Raw genomic sequence first — 10,125 nt, 5'->3', positions numbered from 1 at the left:
TTAAAGTTTGGAAGTAAAACTTGCATAAAACACCTTATGACTCTGTAAACACAACAAAAATGTAAAAGTCCTAGCTCCACTAAGTCGGGAATGGTCATACCTAATCTCGAGATACGGGATGGGACTGCAAAAAGTTGGGTTGGACTTTTGTTGAGTCGGGTTTGGGCTGTTTTGGCCTTGTACAGACCCAAATAGCCTTAACAGACCCGGCTGGAAACTGAACAGACCCGACTAGCAAAAGTCGGGTCGGACGTCGCCACGAAGGCTCCTGATGAAATTTTGAGGCAAGGTCAATGGCCCTGGGTAGCCAAGTGACCCCTCTAGGTGACCGTGGTGGTCGTTTGCTCCCAGAGTTATCGGGTCGACCCGTATAGACCTGCAAAGATCACAGAAAATAGAGTGCGTTTGGAAAACAGACCCGGCTGGGCAGTTTTCGGGTCGGACGTCACTGTGGTGTCTTCCGATGGAATTTTGAGGCAAAGCCAACGGCTCCCAACTCCTAACTCACCTCCGAAGGTGATTGTGGTGGTCGTTTTCCAAAGAAAAAGTCTCGGATCGACCCGATCTGCAAGAAAACCGCACAAACAATCAGAAATTTCGACCCAATTAGGTAGTCGGACTGTTTCTTCTTCCTGGGGTTAAACCGACGGTTTTTTCTTGGATTTCTTGACTCCTTGACACCCTAGGGTTGTGTGGGGAGGTGTTTGATGGGTTTTGGTAGCTCAAACCGATTTGGAAGGGCTTGGAATCCGAGTTGGCATTTCTGACCCGAGAAGGGCCAAAACTGTCCCGATTCTGTGGTTGCTTGTTTCAGTGGGTTGGAGGCTCCAAAACTAAAATCTAAGCCCGGAAATGGATAGAGGAGGTCGAAAACATGTTTGATAGGGCAGTTTTCGGGTCGGACGCCATTGTGGTGTCTTCCGATGGAATTTTGAGGCAAGGCCAACGACTCCCAACTCCTAACTCACCTCCAGAGGTGGCTGTGGTGGTCGTTTTCGAAAAAGAATCTCGAATCGACCCGATCTGCAAGAAAACCACTTAAATAGTTAGAAATTTTGACCCGACTAGGCAGTCGGACTGTTTCTTCTTCCTGGGGTTAAACCGACGGTTTTTTCTTGGATTTCTTGACTCCTTGACACCCTATGTTGTGTGAGGAGGTGTTTGATGGGTTTTGGTAGCTCAAACCGACTTGGAAGGGCTTGGAATCCGAGTTGGCATTTCTGACCCCAAAATGGCCAAAACTGTCTCGATTCTGTGGTTGCTTGTTTCGGTGGGTTGGAGGCTCCAAAACTAAAATCTAAGCTCGGAAATGGATAGAGGAGGTTGAAAACATGTGTGATGTGAAGTTTGGTAAAGTATGGATTCAAGCCGGGATGGATTCCGACTTAAGACTTTGCCCGATTTTTGCTTGGTTTGCTTGTTCTTGCTGAGCTGCGGTTTCTGCTGAAACTAAGGGGAGTTTGAGAGCTTCTTGATGAGTAAGAAAGCTAGTGAGATGATGTTTGATGAGTTGTGATTAGCTTAATGACATAAATGCATATATAGGCTAAGTTTAATGACAATTAAGTGTGAAAAAGTGCCATTAGCTCCTTGGATTAGTGATGGGTGGCTAGCTTAGGAAAATATCAAGCCCAATACTCTTCCATTGCATTGATGAGGAAGGGATAAGAGCATTGATGGGCATTAATGAAGATGGAGTGCAAGAATGGAATGGTAGGTTTGATGTTTCCATGGAAGGATAAGGCAAGTTGAATGGAAGAAGAAGACAATGGAGGACGACAACAAGGCATGGATGAGGCGGCCATGGGTGCGGCCGTGGGCCCCACGGGTCATGAGGGAAGTTCGGGTCTCTATTGATCGCCTGTTCAAGGTTCGTGGATTAAAGGAACGTCGAATTGTTATCGCGCGCGCGAAAACGGTTTAAACGAGCCCGAAATCATCCATTTTGCCCAAAGGAAAATTCGTGTGATTTTTGGCTCGGAAGCCGGTTTTGCTCATTTCAGGCATTCAGAGCAAAGTTAGCCATTTTGGAATACGCATCTCATGTCTGTATTCTGAATCGGTCGTTTTTACATGCATTGTCAATCAAATTGAATTATTGACCAATAAGCCGGTATTGTCAATGTGAAGCCGGAGACGTCCTAAGAGTCTGAAGCCGGATTTCTCATAATGCTTTCTGAGTTGCTTGGGCGAGCCGGAGATCACTATAATCTCTGTTCGTTGAGAACTGGGCTCAAATGACTGAAAAATTGCATCTGAAACCCTAAAACATTGTTCTGAGAGTCTAGATGAATTATGAGATTCTGTCTGAGGATTTCACATTGAGCGTTGAGATGAGTAGCACTAGGTTTGCCAACCATCCGACGTCAAGTTTCTACGAAAAGGATCTCCATTTATGAATTTCCGTTGAAAACGGACTTTTCTGCTCTTCGGGGGTTACTCGGGAAATTGAAAGAGGTATTGTTGTCTTATTTGCTCAATTGCGTATGTCCGCTGCAGTTTTCTGGACATTGCATGGCTAACTTGGTTTGCCGATGTTCTGTCAGACCAATCTTCGGATAAAGTTTTCCGTTGAAAGGTATACTTGTTCTGTCGTTCAGAAGTCATTAGAGGAGTCTGTATGACTTCTGAAATGCAGTTTGAAGCAGTGATCATGCTCTGCATAATTGTTAGACATGACTGAATCTGACATCGGGCATTAACTTTTCTCGGATGAACCGGCATTTTTGGACTTCTACTGAAAAGTTGTATGTATTCTGAACTTGCTCTGTATGGAGTAGTTGATCTGCGAAATGTGTTCGGAGACACTTTTCATCTGTTTGACGTCGCGAGGAATTTTTGAAGCTCAATATTGACTATCTTCTGATGGTCGAGCGGATCAGTAGAAAATAGCACTATCGACGATGTATTCTGAAAATGCCGGTTTGGATATTGTCTGAGATGTCTGTTTGCTCTGTATGTCGCTAGATGATTCTATATGTTCTTCTGTCATATGCTTGAATCATCTGTCTATCTCTGTTGACTTGAGAATGAATAGTAATTTGTTACTCTGTCGAGCATTCTTCTGTATTGATGGTCAAGTCGTAGAGTGAATTACTATTGATAGGCAATGCCTGAACTGGTGAGCCAAAATGGGGTGCTGACACTCACCATTATACATTTTATTCCTTAAGATCTCATTGCTTTTCCCTCAAACATGCCAATGTGACATCTTTTAAAATAATAAAAATTATTGTATGAAAATTAAAAATACTAAAAAAAAAGAGGGCATAAATTGGAGAGTGATAGAAGGGTGTTAAGAGTCTGATGCGGGACACCACCTTTTCCTCTCTATTGTGAAGACACCGAGAGAGAGGGAGGACGTCTCGTGATGATGGTGACGTCATTGAGCTGCATTCGCTTATATAAATCCAGCTTTCTTCTCTGAGAGAGAGTAGATAGATCGAAACCAAATAACGTGTTGTCTACTCGCCTGGGACAATAGTGGCTAGCATTGAGCGGTCTAACCACCTCACTCTCCCCCGTGGCCTCGCCTAGTAAGTATGATGTCTCTCTCTCAATTTCTTTTTCATTTTTTAGAAAATAATGTTTTAAATGTGATAACCACAACAATTAGGATCATATTTTGTATTATAATTAGGATTTGTATATATGTGACTCTCCTGCATATCTTTTCTTAAGAGAGAGAGAGAGAGAGAGAGAGAGAGAGTCTCATCTTTTTATTATTATTTGCCTAAAATCTACTCCTTTTTCTCATACATTTTCAATAAAATCGTATTAAAGATGGAGCAAATAATTGAGGGTCGCACAGGGGAGCTTTTATGAATGGAGATATTTAAATGGGTTCGATACTCATTTATTTAATTTTTATAATCGTAAAAACATATATTCATTTACTCTAATTAAATTTCAACACCTAATTGGATTATACTTGTTTGATTAATAAAATTCAAATTGACTTTACTTATTACCCGAGTAAGAAACTGCTTAATGCTTACTCTCTCTCTTTTTTCAATTGATTTGCTCAACTAGAGGCTATTTTGGTAAAATTTGTAATAGTGCTCTTTAACTATTACCTATTTACAGAAAGATCCCACATGGATTTTTATGAGAGTAGAATAAATAAAGAGAGAAGCCGAGCAAATGAGGGAGAGAGCTTATTGCCTGGCCAACCGCAACCTCGGTGAGATCGCCATCGACCATATGGATTTTTAGAATAGAAGAAGAGATTGGGGTGCGGTGGCTCATTGCCAGCCATCGCCACCTAAGCGAGGTCACTAGCAATTGAAGAGGTGCTGATGACAGTGTCTTGGGCTGAAGCGAATGAGGCAACGAGCCATTTCTACTTCAACCTCCAAGCCTATAGGAGGAGATCGGGGCTGCAATGGTTTGTTGTTGGCTTCGCAGCCTAGACAATGTTATCAGGGACCATTGTAATTACCGACGACCTTGCGGAGGCTTTGGCGGCTAGCAGATGAGCCATTGCCAGCCAACAGCCCCCTTTGTTCAATCAAGTTTCGTCCTTTTCTTATTTAATTCTATAAATAGGAAGTAGCTGAAATATAAAAGGGTTAATAATAAAAAAGAGTATAAACTTTTCACATTTTAATAATTATATCACGAATTTTGTTCTTTTAACTTAAAAATGCACAAATCTAACACGACGTCAAATTTTCTGTTAATTTGGACGGAATCAAGGCCACAAAGGGTGTCAACGATCCCAATCGGGGGGAAAAGCGCTAGCGACCCCAATCGGGGAGTGATGGGTAGAATTGAGGCCCCCAACCTCCGGAATGGGGAGAACCCTCAAATCGGGAGCCACACTTATGATTGATTGACAAATCATGCCCTTTCAGTGCGTCATCATCATCTGATTGATCTCACATCTGGCTAAGTGATATGGCCATAGGTGGCTACAAGCAATTGCATGATGGGTCCTTTAGGTGATCTCCTTCACGGTTCCAACAATGTTCTCAACTACACCTGATCATGCTTCCTCAAAGCAATTGAAACGAGCACTGAGAGATCAGAATCACATACAGCCGGAGGGAATCAAGTCAAAATAGTCTCGTCCATTGACGACATCGTGACATCCGTTTGATCTGATATGCGCACCCTCGTCACGTAATCCTATGGTTGTCAATCCCTTCCCATCAAATCATGGAGATCGCGCCCCACCCTCCACCTTGTCTGTTTTTTTCCCTCTTTACCCTCAAATTCCCCCTTCAAACATCATCAATGCCCTTCAACATTTAATTTTAATTTTTTTTTATCGATCAGCATCACTTGAAATCTGAAAAATAAGTGTTTTTTAATAATAATGTTCATTAAGGGCTTCCGGACTTCTTCTTTTTTTCATTCGCAAAACGTGAATTTAAGACCTTATTTAAGGACGAAGTTACCGAACTACCTCAACAAATCTACGTTGGCTATTTAAACAAATCACTTGCTTACACGAAAGATGAGATTTTACTTAAGACTGAGAACTCATGCCTCGAATATGCTAAATCCTATTTGTCCTTCAATGCCATCATAAAAAGGTCAAGATTTTCAGTGTAACATGTCTTAATTTACGCTAGATGAATAAGGTACATTCTAAATTGTCACATAACTGTTGACATACTTTTAATGTGCCGGAGTAAGTTTTTAATTAAAAAAAAACTCTTCCAAAACAATTGTTTTCATTTTTTGATATGGAAACTTAAACAATCATGCATGTTCTTAAAATCACACCCTCTATAATTTCATTATAAAACAATAACACTTCTACTTTTAGAATAAGACAGTGGACTCCATTATTTAATTAAGGGCGCTCACATTCAAGTTCCTTAATAGATACTGACACTTCCTGTAAAATTTTCAAAGACATATACCTCTTACGTTGGGGAATTCAGTGTCCATTTTTGAAAATTACAAGGAATCTTAGTATTTTTAAATAGGGGTATAATTGTCTTATTATAAAAGTAAGAATATCACTGTCCTATCACGAAACAGAATGGCCTGTTTGTGAAATTTACCCTAAATTATTATAGTATCTAACTATAGAGTGAAAATTAATGTAAAGTATGCTAGAGGTTACAATGAAGAAGAGAGATCATGCATATCCATTCTAAAGATATATCTTTTATGTTGTAAGAGAGGTTGGTATCCAAGAAAAAATAGTGATATATATATATATTGCAAGTTAGATGAGTAACATTTAATCTGAATGATTATAAGTGAATTTTTTTTTCTCGAAAGGCAATGAGGATTCTTCATTGACATTCAATGGATATAGCAACCCACTGCAAAAAGGATACAAAGGAAAATACCCAAGCACTGCACATGAATTACAAGAGCAGGACATTTCGTTGGTCTGTCGGGCAGACTACAAAGGATGATAGACTAAAAAAGGTACAAGTAAGGGCATTACAATTATAGTAAGCTATCCTGAAACCAAGAATCTCGATCAACTACTTTTCTACAATAATTCGACCACAGACCCTAGTGAAAACTAGGAAGGGGGATCCTTAGTCCAGTCCATTAATTCGTGGTGAATTTATATCTCCATTGTAAAAAATAGAGTAGAAAGGATGCCTTGGGTCGGTATCTGAGCACAAACTCCCACCACAAATTGCAATTCCTAGACAGTCAGATCGAAAAAACTAGGGCTCCTACATCAGTTCAAACCAATGACCATGAATCGAATTTAATCAACATAACCTTAATAGTCCAATCCCAAGACAATCAAATCGAAAGAGCTAGCAGCTAAGTGGCTAGAGCTCCCTTGATTGGTCAAACCAGTGACCGTCAATAGGAGAGCCAACCTGTTCATAATCAATAACAAAAGGTAAGCCACAAAAAATTGATTTGAACAGGCAGCTTGAAGATCAAACCGACTAGAATCGCGATCCTTGTCTTGATAAGCGGGGATACTGTCACTCAAAAAATTGGTGGGAAGGCCGAAGACAAGAAGCCGCCGTAGAAGAGGAGAAAATTGGATCGATAAACTAGTAGGGAGGTGTAGATCATCCCAGCTCTGATCGAGGGTCCAATGGGTTGGCAATGGACTCGGCCCGACTCAACTCGAGACCAGCCCGACCCGAACGACAGCCAGTAGCGACTATGCTCCATCAGAAAATCAATGAACCGCCGAAGAGGGGGAGCAACCTCCAGGAGGGAGCGGGAGACCGCCGCCATCAGGGTATACCATGCTGCCGAACGGAAAGGAGGATGAGAGGGCCACTGTCATAGCTGAAGAGCCCACTCCATCTTCCTCACAGGTTTGAGCCACCATCCGGAGGAGGGGATGCCCCATTGCATCGTAAGGAGACCGACACTGTGAAGGGGCCACCGGATTTGAGCCACCACGATGAAGAAAACGGCCGAACGGAGAAGAGGACGGACTCTAGTCATCGAGAAGGGAACGTTGACGCCCTCACTATGACGAAGCTGGATGTAATCGAACCACCACACCATCGTTACCCATTCAAAAAAAAAGGAAAAAAAAAGAAAAAAGAAAAAAGAGAGAGATGGAAAGAGTGGAAGGAGGGAGCCATCGAAAAAACTAAGATCACCGGAGGGTATAAAAGCAGTTTAGATTCTCTGATGGCGAAGGAGGTGATGCCCGACACGCCCGACGAAGGTTGGACACTGTGAAAAGAGGAGAATCGATTGAATAGAAGGTGATAATCTTTATTGATGTGATAACCGTATATATACAAAATAACTCATTGATACCTACGGTAAGTAAATAGAAAAGGATACTGTATAAACTATACAAAAAATATCCTAGAATATCCTAAGAATACAAGAAGATTCTAATGTAACAAATCTCGGGGAATATGTGGAAATATCTCGAAAATCATGGCATATCCTGTAATACTCCCCCTCAAGTTGGAGAATGACGATCCCGAATTCCCAACTTGCGAAGGAGTAAATGAAAGCGATCTCGACCGAGAGCTTTAGTGAACAAATCTGCCAACTGTGAATGTGTCGATAAATAAGCTGTAGAAATAATGCCTGACAGTATATGATCCCGGATAAAATGGCAATCGATCTCAATATGCTTGGTTCGTTCATGGAATACAGGATTTGCCGCAATATGTAGAGCGGCTTGATTATCACAATACAAGAGTGTAGGTCCAGGTATTGTGATGCCCAAAGAAGATAGAAGACTACGTAACCATATGACCTCACTAACAGTTGCTGCCATAGCTCGGTACTCAGCTTCTGCAGATGATCTGGAGACTGTGGTTTGCTTCTTTTTTTTCCATGATACTGGACTACCACCAAGTGTGATAAAATATCCGGTGACTGATCGTCTAGTCATTGGACATCTAGCCCAATTGGAATCACAATATGCTACTAAATCCATGGAAGCAGGTCATAAGAATATTCCCTGTCCCGGTGAGCATTTGAGGTAACGAATGATCCTTAATGCTGCATCCCAGTGATCCTTTCGTGGGTCCTGCATGAACTGGGAGAGGATGTGAACCGAGTAAGACAACTCAGGACGAGTTATGGTCAAATAAATTAGACGACCGATCAGACGACGGTATCTAGTCGGTTTTGATATTGGAGAGCCCGAGTCCGATGATAGACCATGACGTTGTTCCATAGGAAAGTAGGAGGGCTTCGATCCAAGTAAGCCGCACTCATTGATGATGTCGAGTGCATATTTCCTTTGATTGAGAAATAAGCCCTTCTCCATGCGGGTTACTTCTATTCCGAGAAAGTATTTTAAAGACCCCAGGTCTTTAATGCGAAAATGAGTATCAAGATATCTCTTAAGAGATGTACAATCTTCAGAACTATTCCCAACGACAATCATATCATCCACATAGACTAGTACCGCAAGAAATTTCTTATCCCGCTGTAGTGTAAAGAGAGAATGATCGGCTTCAGACTGAGAGAAACCATAATTGCGTAGGGCACTCGTAAACTTAGAGAACCAATTGCGAGACGCTTGGCGAAGACCATAAAGAGATTTCTGAAGACGACACGCATAACCTGGGCGTCGATGAGAAAATCCCGGGGGTAACTTCATATATACTTCCTCTTCAAGTTCCCCATGAAGAAATGCATTATGGACATCTAGTTGATGCATTTTCCAATTATTAGTTACTGCGAGAGAAAGCAGAACACGTACCGTAACAAGCTTGGCGACGGGTGCAAAAGTTTCATGAAAATCCACACCCTCTATTTGTGTGAATCCTTTTGCTACAAGACGAGCCTTGAAACGTTCAATGCTGCTATCCGCATGACGTTTAATTTTGAAAACCCATTTGCAACCAATGGGTTTCTTGCCTTCTGGAACTGGTTCTATTCGCCAAGTATTGTTAGATTCCAAAGCTCGTATTTAAGCCTGCATAGCATTACGCCATCGAGAATCTTGTACTGCTTCTTGGTAGGATCGAGGTTCAACCTCATGGTCCAATGCCGCAGTATATGCAAAATGATAATCAGTAAATTTCGAATATGATAGACATGGCTCAATTGAATAAGACTTACCCGAGAAAGTCGATGAAGTGGGTGTGCTCGAATTGGAGAGGGGGGGTTGAATTTCAACTGTATGGCAAAGAAAATCCTTGTGCCAACTGGGAGGATGTCGATTTCTGTCTGATCTTCGTAACTGAATATTCTGATTATCTGGAGTACTATCAGCATGGGTAGGAGAAAGAGGCCCAAAATCCATGGGCTGAATCAGTGGACTGTGTACAGAAAAAGGAAGCTGGGCCGCAGAAGGAAGAAGCTGGGCCTCGGAGGAAGTGATTTGTGCCTCGGAGGAAGAGAACTGGGCCTCAGAGGAAGGGAGCTGGGCTGCGGGCCGAGCTGGAATTTTCTCCAGTTCCGCAGGCCGATGATCAGAAGAAACGGGTTGGACTGCTGAATTAACTTCGGGCTGGGCATGTCCCGATTCATCATTGGGCTGAACTGATATGAATTTATTTTCTAGCTCAGAATTCTCCCCCTTGCTTCCATAATCCGAACCGGGCACAAAATCCAAGAACAATGGTGTGTCATTCTTGTCAATAATTCTACTGTCCAACCTCTCTTGAGAAAAAGGAAATGTGTCCTCAAAAAATTTCACATCCCTAGAGACAAATATTTCTTGTGTTTTCAAATCATATAAGCGCCAACCCT

This window comes from Punica granatum, chromosome 3 (genome assembly GCF_007655135.1).
Source record: "Punica granatum isolate Tunisia-2019 chromosome 3, ASM765513v2, whole genome shotgun sequence".
NCBI lineage: Eukaryota > Viridiplantae > Streptophyta > Magnoliopsida > Myrtales > Lythraceae > Punica > Punica granatum.
This window is presented reverse-complemented; position numbering follows the sequence as displayed.